This window comes from Euleptes europaea, chromosome 19 (genome assembly GCF_029931775.1).
Source record: "Euleptes europaea isolate rEulEur1 chromosome 19, rEulEur1.hap1, whole genome shotgun sequence".
Classification (NCBI taxonomy): domain Eukaryota; kingdom Metazoa; phylum Chordata; class Lepidosauria; order Squamata; family Sphaerodactylidae; genus Euleptes; species Euleptes europaea.
Genome location: NC_079330.1, coordinates 17594758 through 17604583, shown reverse-complemented (window position 1 = coordinate 17604583; position 9826 = coordinate 17594758). Strand labels below are relative to the sequence as shown.

The following is a 9826-nucleotide window of genomic DNA, read 5'->3' as shown; positions in this document are numbered from 1 at the left end:
TGCTTAGGCCGCCCCGCGCGACTAGGTCTCTGCTCGCTCGGCTAGGCCTCCTCCTCCTTCTCCTCAGACAGTACGGCGCGGAGGCCTCCCCCTTCCCTGGAGCGGGGGAGCGGGAAGGCAACGGTTACAGGGGCGGTTTCGACGTTAATAAAAGTTATTTTAAAAGAAAAATAAAAAAGGAGCCGTTGCATTGGCCGGGAATCGAACCCGGGCCTCCCGCGTGGCAGGCGAGAATTCTACCACTGAACCACCAATGCAGTTGTGACAGAGAGTCTTCCTTTAGCTTACTTCTAGACAATATTGGAAGGAGCCCCGTGGCGCAGAGTGGTCAGCTGCAGTACTGCAGTCAAAAGCTCTGCTCACGACCGGAGTTCGATCCCGACGGAAGTCGGTTTCAGGGAGCCGGCTCAAGGTTGACTCAGCCCTTCCATCCTTCCAAGGTCAGTAAAAATAAGTCCCCAGCTTGCTGCTGGGGAAGACGACTGGGGAAGGCACTGGCAAACCACAAAAGTCTGCCTAGTAAACATCAATATGTGACGTCACCCCATGGGTCAGGAATGACCCGGTGCTTGCACAGGGGACCTTGACCTTGACCTTAGACAATATTGGGCTTTCTTCGTGTTTCTATCTTTTCCAAATAATTAAATTGCAATAAAAAAATTTTTTATTGCTGATGGTACATCTGGCTTTGTTTCAGACGTTGTTGTTGTTGTTTTTAAAAATCGTATTAACTTTCATGAGATACAACAATAGAGGAAATACAAAAAAAAAGGAAAAGGAATTAAGTTACAGTTGAAATCCAAAATTAAACAATGAAATCCAAAATCCAACCATGTCAAAAATTCTTCACTGAAACTTTCAAACTGTACCCCAAAAAAAAATAGTCATGTATACTCAATTTATTTTGACTTCCCAAGCTTATTCTGGTTGATATTCTTCTGTCTCGATTTTGTCCCGCATTTTGTAAATTACTCTATATTAAAACAATTGAAAATGTAAAAAACTGTCATAATAAACCAATATCTAAATAATATTTGTCTTAAGACTCATAAATTGATGTAGCCCAATCGTATTTTCATACCATATTTTAATTTGATATAGTCTTGAAATGGCATCCATGTTGACTCATGTTTGTCCAAATCTTTGTCCTCATAAAGAGCAGTCAATCTAGCGGACTCATTGGGAGAAAACGCATGGACGCTTTATCCTCCTTTAATTCCTGTTTCAGCCTGGATCGGACGCATGCGTTTCGCCTAATGTGAGTTCGATCCCGGCTAAAACAGGGATTAAAGGAGGATAAAGCGACCATGCGTTTTCGCCCTTTGTAATCTAAAAGTTTAAAGATCCAATCTTCCTTCTTTGGAACCTTGCTGTTCTTCCATTTCTGTTGCTTCAGACGTTTTTAAAAAACAAACAAACCATGAACTTCATTTCGCGGCCAATATTTTTGGAAGGGGGGAAATATTTTTTTAAAAATGAACGAACGCGATCGTTATTAGGGAAGCGTAAAGAAAAGGGATGTACGCGTCTGTCCCGGCATTTCCTTCCTTGCAAGCTCCTCGGGGCAGGGACCTGCCATTTCGTGCTAGCTAGGGGAAGCGCCATCCGCATTGATAGCACTGCTGATGATACATATATAGCATTATTGCTAATAATAACAATACTAATATCATATAATAATAATCCAGGGCAGAAGGTCCCAGGTTCAAGCCCCGGCATCTCCAGTTCAAGGGACTAGGCAAGTAGGTGATGGGAAAGACCTCTGCCTGAGACCCTGGAGAACCACTGCCGGTCTGAGTAGACAATGGATGGACCGAGGGTGTGATTCAATAGAAGGCAGCATCAAGTGTTCAACACATTTATTAATTTGGGGAGGGGCCATGGCTCAGTGATAGAGCATCTGCTTGGCATGCAGAAGGTCCCAGGTTCAATCTCTGGCATCTCCAGTTCAAGGGACTAGGCAGGTAGGTGATGTGAAAGACCTCTGCCTGAGACCCTGGAGAACCGCTGCCAGTCTGAGTAGACAATACTGACTTGGATGGACCGAGGGTCTGGTTCAGTATAAGGCAGCTTCGTCGGTTCAGACATCTACATGCATGCAAAAACGCCAGGATGCTCCGCTTTTTAGACTTCTGCTTTGATGCCTGTTTTGAAGCCATCGGTTTTACTGCAGGGAATTTCTCCACTTTGTTTCAATGATTTCCTGCTGCTGCTTTGGGGGTTTTTGCTCCTGGGACTGCAAAATGGGTCGGTTTTTAGCAAAGGAAAATAAACACGCTCTCTTGGTCTGAGTATTCCACGGTACTTCGGTGCTTCAGGAAGAAACTGCAAGTGGTTTCTTCCCCCATCCCATCCCCTGGTGGCAAAAATATCGGAAGCAACAGAATTAATTTGTATGTGTTTAATTCATTTGTACCTCGCCTTTCTCCCCAAAGCAGTTTACTTCGATCTCCTCTCCTCCATTTTCAGTGCAATCCTAAAGAGAGTTACTCCAGCCTAAACCCATTCATTTCAGTGGGTTTAGACTGGAGTAACTCTCTTTGCGATAATCCTCACAACAACCCTGTAAGGTAGGTTAAAGTAAGGTAAGATTAAGGTAAGGTTAAGGTAAAGTAAGATAAATTAAGGTAAAATAATCCTCACAACAACCCTGTAAGGTAGGTTAAGCTGAGAGTGTGACTGGCCCGAGGTCACCCAGTGAGCTTTCATGGCAGGAGTGGGAATTCGAACCTGGGTCTCCCAGGTACTAGTCCCTTTAACTGTTTGCTGACTTCCAGTGAAACCCCAAGGGAACCAGAGCCTTTGCAATGCTGAATAGCAGAGCAGCCTTGCCTTTTATGCTTAAGATGAAAACCAAATCAACAGCCTATTTATGAAGGGTATTGGTGAGGCTCCCCGAAATAAACGATTTCTAAATATTTATTTATTTATTTACATCATTTATACCCCAATTTCCTCCCCAAAGAGGGCCCAAAGCGACTTACATCATTCTCCTCCATTTTATCCTCAGAACAACCCTCTGAGGTAGGCTAGGCTGTGACTGGCTCAAGCCAGCTTCCATGGGAAAACTGGGGATTCGAACCTGGGGCTCCACATTACAGGCCAACACTACAAGACTATTCATACAACAAAAACAGAAAGGATGGGTATCCCTATGACACAGGGAGAGGGAAGACAGTTTTACACCTGTAAAAATAGTTTCAGAGGGTAGCCAGGTTGGTCTAGTGTAAAACAGTTAGATTTGAGTCCAGCAAGTCTCTAAGGTGCTCCTGGACTCAAATCTAACATCTCAAAATGAAACTGGTTCATTGAGGATTCAAGACAACCAAAGGGAGGGACTTTTTCGCACAACCAGCAATGACCTATGGAACTCACTGCCACAAGATGTTGCCACCAACTTAATTGGATTTTAAAAAGGAGTTGGATAAATTTATGCTGGATAGGTCTTTCATTGGCTATTAGCCCTGATAGACAAACAGTATGTTTCAGAGACAGAGTTGCCTCTGATTTTCAGACGTTGGAGAGCTGTCAGCAGCGGAGAGCTAGGGTTGCCAGCTCCGGGTTGGGAAATACCTGGAGATTTATGGGATGCAGCCTGAAGAGGGTGGGGTCTGGGGAGGCGAGGGACTTCAATGCCATAGAGTCCTATGACCAAAGCAGCCATTTTCTCCAGGGGAACTGATCTCTATCGGCTGGAGATCAGTTATAATAGCAGGAGATCTCCAGCTAGTACCTGGAGGTTGGCAACCCTAGGCCAGATCGGGCCCGCAGGCCTTACGTTTGACACCCCTGTAGGGTTGCCAGGCCCCTCTTCGCCACTGGCAGGAGGTTTTTAGGGTGGAGCCTGAGGAGGGCAGGGTTTGGGGAGGGGAGGGACGTCAATGTCATAGAGTCCAATTGCCAAAGCGGCCATTTTCTCCAGGTGAACTGATCTCTATCAGCTAGAGATCAGCTGTAATAGCAGGAAATCTCCAGCTAGTTCTTGGAGGCTGGCAACCCTACACCCCTGCCACAGAGTCCACCCTCCAAAGCAGTCATTTTCTCCCTGGGAACTGATCTTTGTAATCTGGGGATCAGTTGTAATTCCAGGGAGATCTCCAGCCCCTGCAACCCTAGCCTGTTGCCAGGAAGCCTCGCTTGTGGGTTTCCCTGCAACCTTTCAAGCCAGCGCCAGGATTTTCTGAAAACAGCTGCCAACTCGGTCTGGATTTGTGGAGGGGCGGGGGAATGCCAGTTTCCATGTACACATAGCGGACTGGTCCCGTGCCAGCTGTACCCAGCGACTGTGCCTATCTCAGAGTCACAGTTCCTGCTTGCTCGCCGCGGAGTTCATTGGTGGTGTGCGCGTGTGATCAGTATTTCTGAATACTCCATCTGGGAACATGGGGCTGGTGGAATGCCAGCTTCTTTGCTCGGGTACCGATCCAACCACGTTGCTAGACAACACCGGGAACAAAGGCAGCAGTGTCCTTCCTCCTCCACCCCCGGCCCCCAAAAAGAGTATGCTCAGCATACCAACATTTCAGCACAATATTCTGACCCAGATCGCAAAGGCCCCGGGCTGGGGGTCTCGGAGCGCGCTGGTATTAACAAATGAAAGCAGCGGGGCCCAGACACCACTATTGTGAGATCTGCTCTGTGTTTGTATCCTTTGTCATGAAAGATGTTTACTATGCTCAGCGTTTTGCCGATCGCACCAAAGGATCTTTAAAAAAACCAAAAAAAAAAACCATTCAGCATTCATGAAACAACTGGTTTTAAAAACACACACAAAAATGACATCTTTTTTTAAATACAGGCTCAGCTGACGGTGCATTTAACTAGCAGTTTCAAGCCATATGCAGAATGTCTTTCTTTCCTTCTTTCCTTCTTTCTTTCAGCTAAACATATTTGTAAAGCCACTTTTAGCATTCCACGTTCAGGAAAACACACCGTTTCGTATTTCTGACAAAAACTGCGATCTTGCTTTATACAAATTTAGCTGACAAGGTATTCCACTAACAATTTCAAGAGAACTGTAGAAAGGACTCCCCCCACACCCCGACCTTTTGCTTGTCTTTACTTTAAAAAAAAATTTTTTTAATCAAAATGTTCTATTTTGCAAGAAAATATGAAAACCATAAATAGCAACCAGAATTTAATTAAAGAATTTAATATATCACTATCTAATTTGTAATGGTAAATCATGCAAATTTTATTTATTTAATCCATCTATTCCCCGCCTTTCTTCCCAATGGGGACTCAAAGCGGCTTACATCATTTTCCGCTCCTCCATTTTCTCCTCGCAACAACCCTGTGAGGTAGGTTAGGCTGAGAAAGTATGAGTGGCCCAAGGTCACCCAGGGAGCTTCCATGGCATGAGTGGGGATTTGAACCTGGGTCTTCCAGACACTATTCCAACACTCTTAACCACCAGACCACACTGGCTTTTTAATTAGGGACCTCGGCAGGATATAATGCCATCGAGTCAACTTGCAAAGTAACCATTTTCTCCAGGGGAACTAATCTCTGTAGTCTGGAGATCCGTTATAATTCCAGCTCTCCGGGTCCCACCTGGAGGTTGGCAAACCCTACCCCCAACCAAATGGTCAATTTATTTTATCGGATACAGTCTTCGAGGCCCATAGCAAGCAGACACAATTCCTCAGCTTCTCCAAAGGGCAATCCAGGGTTGGGCTTCCTTGAAATGCCGGCAATTGCATTTTTGGGCCACGCTCATGTTTGCAACAGCCATGAAATGTTAGTTTCTGAAATCTGGTGTCGAATGGTGTCAGAAGCGTCTCTGACCATCTGTTCCAGTATGAACCTTCCTGCCAGTTAAGATCTGCGACAGCTCTGTGCATTGCAATGACGGTCAGAAACAGGGCCTTGTCTGTGGAGGCACCTCAGCTATGGAATGCCCTCCTCAGTTGTGGAATGCCACAACAGCAGGTCTACTGGTCACCTCTCTTGTTAACATTTAGGCGCTAGGTGAAAAAAATTTCTCTTGGTTCAGGCTTTGAGCCAATGCTTTGTTGTATGATTCCCCTTCTCTGGTTTATTGTACTTAAAACTTTGCATTGGCTTTTCCTTGTTGAATCACATCCCATTTCATTCGTAGCCTTATTTATTGGCATAGTAGCTAAAACATCAAAGATGGGACATCCGATACAAAATACAGGACATCCAATACAAAATATAGGGCAGTTATAAAATGGCCATACTTTGGCCAGACCTATACAAATAATAACTGCAAACCGCTTTAAATCCTATTTCATTCATCTGCTTTTTACTGATTTGACTGGGGTCACAATTTAAAAAAAAATTGCATTAATGCTGTAGCATACTGCTTCAAACATCCTTGGGACAACACAGGGAATAAGTATCTTAAACAAAACAAAAAATTAACATAGAAAAATAGCTACCTTAAAGAATTATCTTCTGCAAACAATCTCTTTTGTGATCTCGGTGGGAGACAGTTAAACATGTTGAAATGGATGGGACCAAAAGTATATCTTTTTTTCTTTTCCTTCTTTGCTTCTATGACCCATAGGCCCTGAGCAGTTATTTCTTAGAGGAAAAATATGATTTTAGGTAGGTCACACTTCATATTTTAAAAAAACATAAAACCCAAGCAACATCTGATCATCATCATATTGATGTTAATTTCCCAAATAATTGGGGGAAGAGCTATATTGACAAGATAAATTTGTAGGCCACCAAGAACATCAGAAGAGCCCTGGTGAATGATCCCCAATCTTTTTTGAGCCTGAGGTAGGGTTGCCACCTCCAGGTTGGGAATTATGTGGAGATTCTGGGGGTGGACCCTGAAGAGGGTGGGGTTTGGAGAGGGGAGGGACTTCAATGCCATAGAGTCCAATGGCCAAAGCATCCATTTTCTCCAGGGGAATTGATCTCTGTCGCCTGGAGATCAGTTGTAATAGCGGGAGATCTCCAGCCACTACCTGGAGGTTGGCTGTAAGCTGCTGTGGGTTCCTACTGGAGAGGATATTGATAAAAGTAGGATATTGAAAAATAATAACCTTTTATAACCATTTTAGTAGCCCTCCTGCATCATGAATTCCATAATGGGCACTGTGTGAATAAACAATTCTTTTTGTCTGTGCTTGATCTGTGTGTGTGTGTTAAGTGCCGTCAAGTTGCTTCCAACTCATGGCGACCCTATGAATCATTGTCCTCCAAAATGTCCTATCTTTGACAGCCTTGCTCAGGTCTTGCAAACTGAGGGCCGTGGCTTCCTTTATTGAGTCAATCCATCTCTTGTTGGGTCTTCCTCTTTTCCTGCTGCCCTCAACTTTTCCTGGCATGATTGTCTTTTCCAGTGACTCTTGCCTTCTCATAATGTGTCCAAAGTACGACAGCCTCAGTTTAGTCATTTTAGCTTCTAGGGTCAGTTCAGGCTTGATTTGATCTATAACCCACTGATTTGTTTTTTTGGCCGCGATATCCGTAGCACTCTCCATAGTGCTTGATCTACTGCCCATTAACTTCACTGGTGCTGCCTACCAAGATTTACTATTATTATAGTAGGTGAGAAAAAAGCGCTGTCTAGCCACGGCTTCCACTTAATGCATAATTTTGTACACCTCTCTCCTGCCCCTCCTCGTTGACAATTCTGCCAATCTATTTCCACTAACGTGCCTATAAAACAAATTTCTTGATTCTCAAATCCTGCTTCAAAACCGTTCTAGAAAGCCCGAGCAGCACATTACAAAAATATCAATGTGTGTTCATATTAAATAAAGAGAAACACAGAAATACCACATTCTCAAACACCATTCGCCCTCAAATCACATTTGCCCCCTGCTGGTTCCTATACAGTCTTGCAAAAAAACCAAATCAACTAAAGGCAAAGAAAACAATTTCTGCTAGGGGATCCCATGTTTTAAACACTCACACCCCTTGGGCTTCCAAACACATAATCTGCAACATTCTTGAAAACTGCAGATGTGGTGGACTTGTGCAAAGGTTAAGAAATTCTGGATACAAATGCATCAAGAAATGCTGAAGGTTTTGAAAACCATCTTCCCTCTAGACCAGGGATGGGGAACGTCAGGCCCAGGGGCCGTTTAAGGCCCGCAAAATCATTTGGTTTGGCCCTTTGTGGGTCCTGGCAGATCTCTTGCTCAGAAGGATCTAAGACTGGCGATCCGCCCCCTCCCGTAGACAGGAATATCCTCTATTTAAGGCGGATGTGAGTTTGTTTTGCTGAGAAAAGGAAACTTTTTCCCCCCTTGCAGAAGAGTCGTTAGCTATAGAGCTGCTAGGGCCGCCCAAGAAACTGTGTTAACCCTTTCCCACCTGGGCCATGGAGAAACATATTCCCTCTATACTACAAGAGGGCTGGGGGCGGAAGTGGCGACAATGGAGGGGTTAAAGGGGGCAGGGCCAGAATGCGCGGGGGGGGGGAGTTCTTAGCCAGTGTGTCCTCATTTCACCCCTGCAGGCAGAGGTAGAAGGAGCCAGCTGTAGAATCCGGCCCCGACCATGTGGAGCAGGAGCAACTCCGGCGTGTGGATGGACATCTACGCCCGACTGGTGCAATAGGCCATCCTGTGCCATCAGGTGGGCGAGTGCGCCTCCAGTTGGATGCCTGCCTGCTTGCCCGTACCGGGGGGGGGGGTCATCTGGGGCAGCTGCCTGCTTGGGGCTTGGTCAAGCTAATTTATAAGTTGATAATTTTGTATGGCCTGCAAATGATGTTATAAATATCCAAATGGCCCTTGGCGGAAAAAAGGTTCCCCACCCCTGCTCTAGACCCTGAAGCGATGCTGTTGGGACTAGTGCCGGAGAAGATAGACAAAGATCACAGAGACTAGTTTGGTTATATGACAACAGCTGCGAGACTAGTTTTGGCCGCAACCTGGAAACAAGAAGCAGCTCCAGAGATGGAGAAATGGCAAGACAAACTAGCAGAATATGCAGTGATGGCAAAATTATCAGATTCTGGTGAAAGGCAGAACAGTGGAAGAATTTCAGAAGAAGTGGGCAGTGTATTTTGATCATATAAAGTAAAAAGTAGAGTTCAGTGAAGAAGGGAGACGTATTACAACAAGTATAAAATATCAATAAGATTAATGTAGCAAAAATATTTTTATTATGCGTGAGTTTAACTTAGAACATAAGAATGAAGTATAGTTGGGTGAGAAGATTGGTATTAACTAGTCTGATTTAGTATTGCCTTGATAGATAGTTTAAGCATTAAGCTTTAGCACTGTAAGGGAAGATAGCCTGGGAAGCAGTGGGTTTATAGCTAATGGATTTAACCTGAATTTAGATTAAAGCAATGACTCCTAAGATTTTTGCGATGATCTGAAAATGAACTCCCCGAAAGACCATTTATTTTGCATGTAAGAGAATGTACGTGAATGGAAGATGTTTGTTTGTTTGTTAGTAAAATCTTGAATAAAAAATCTATTATAAAAAAAATTGCAAGAGGGAGAATAATCTCAAACGACCCCACAGCACTTTCGATCTCTCTTTGGGGAAATATAATAAATTCACTGCAAATGATGGAGAATGCAGAGCTGGAGGGGCAGGGTTGGGCGGGGTGGTTTTCAGAAAGGAGGAGGGGTGGGCGGGGCTGTGCCCAAGCCCCCGCCCACCGGGGGCGTGGCCAGCGGGAGTCCTGCGCTTGAAAAGGAGCCCGGGCCAGCTGGAACCGCACGCATCGGCTGGGTGGCGCATTGGACTCGCGGCAGGTGAGTCGGGGCTGCCCTCCCGCCGTGGGTCTGGCCTGGCAGGTTGCCCTAGAGCTTCATGCGGGGCAGGCTGGTTGCTGGAAGAGGGCAGGGGGCTGGCAAGAGGCAGACAAAGCACCTGGGTC

At 45.1% G+C, this 9826-nt stretch overlaps 1 non-coding gene across 1 annotated transcript; it reads right to left on the bottom strand.

Annotated features, from left to right (window-relative positions):
- Positions 1-186: 186 nt before the first annotated feature.
- Positions 187-257, bottom strand: TRNAG-GCC (transfer RNA glycine (anticodon GCC)). Its single transcript has one exon. It is a non-coding gene; the product is annotated as a tRNA-Gly (tRNA).
- Between the last annotated feature and the right edge of the window lie 9569 nt (positions 258-9826).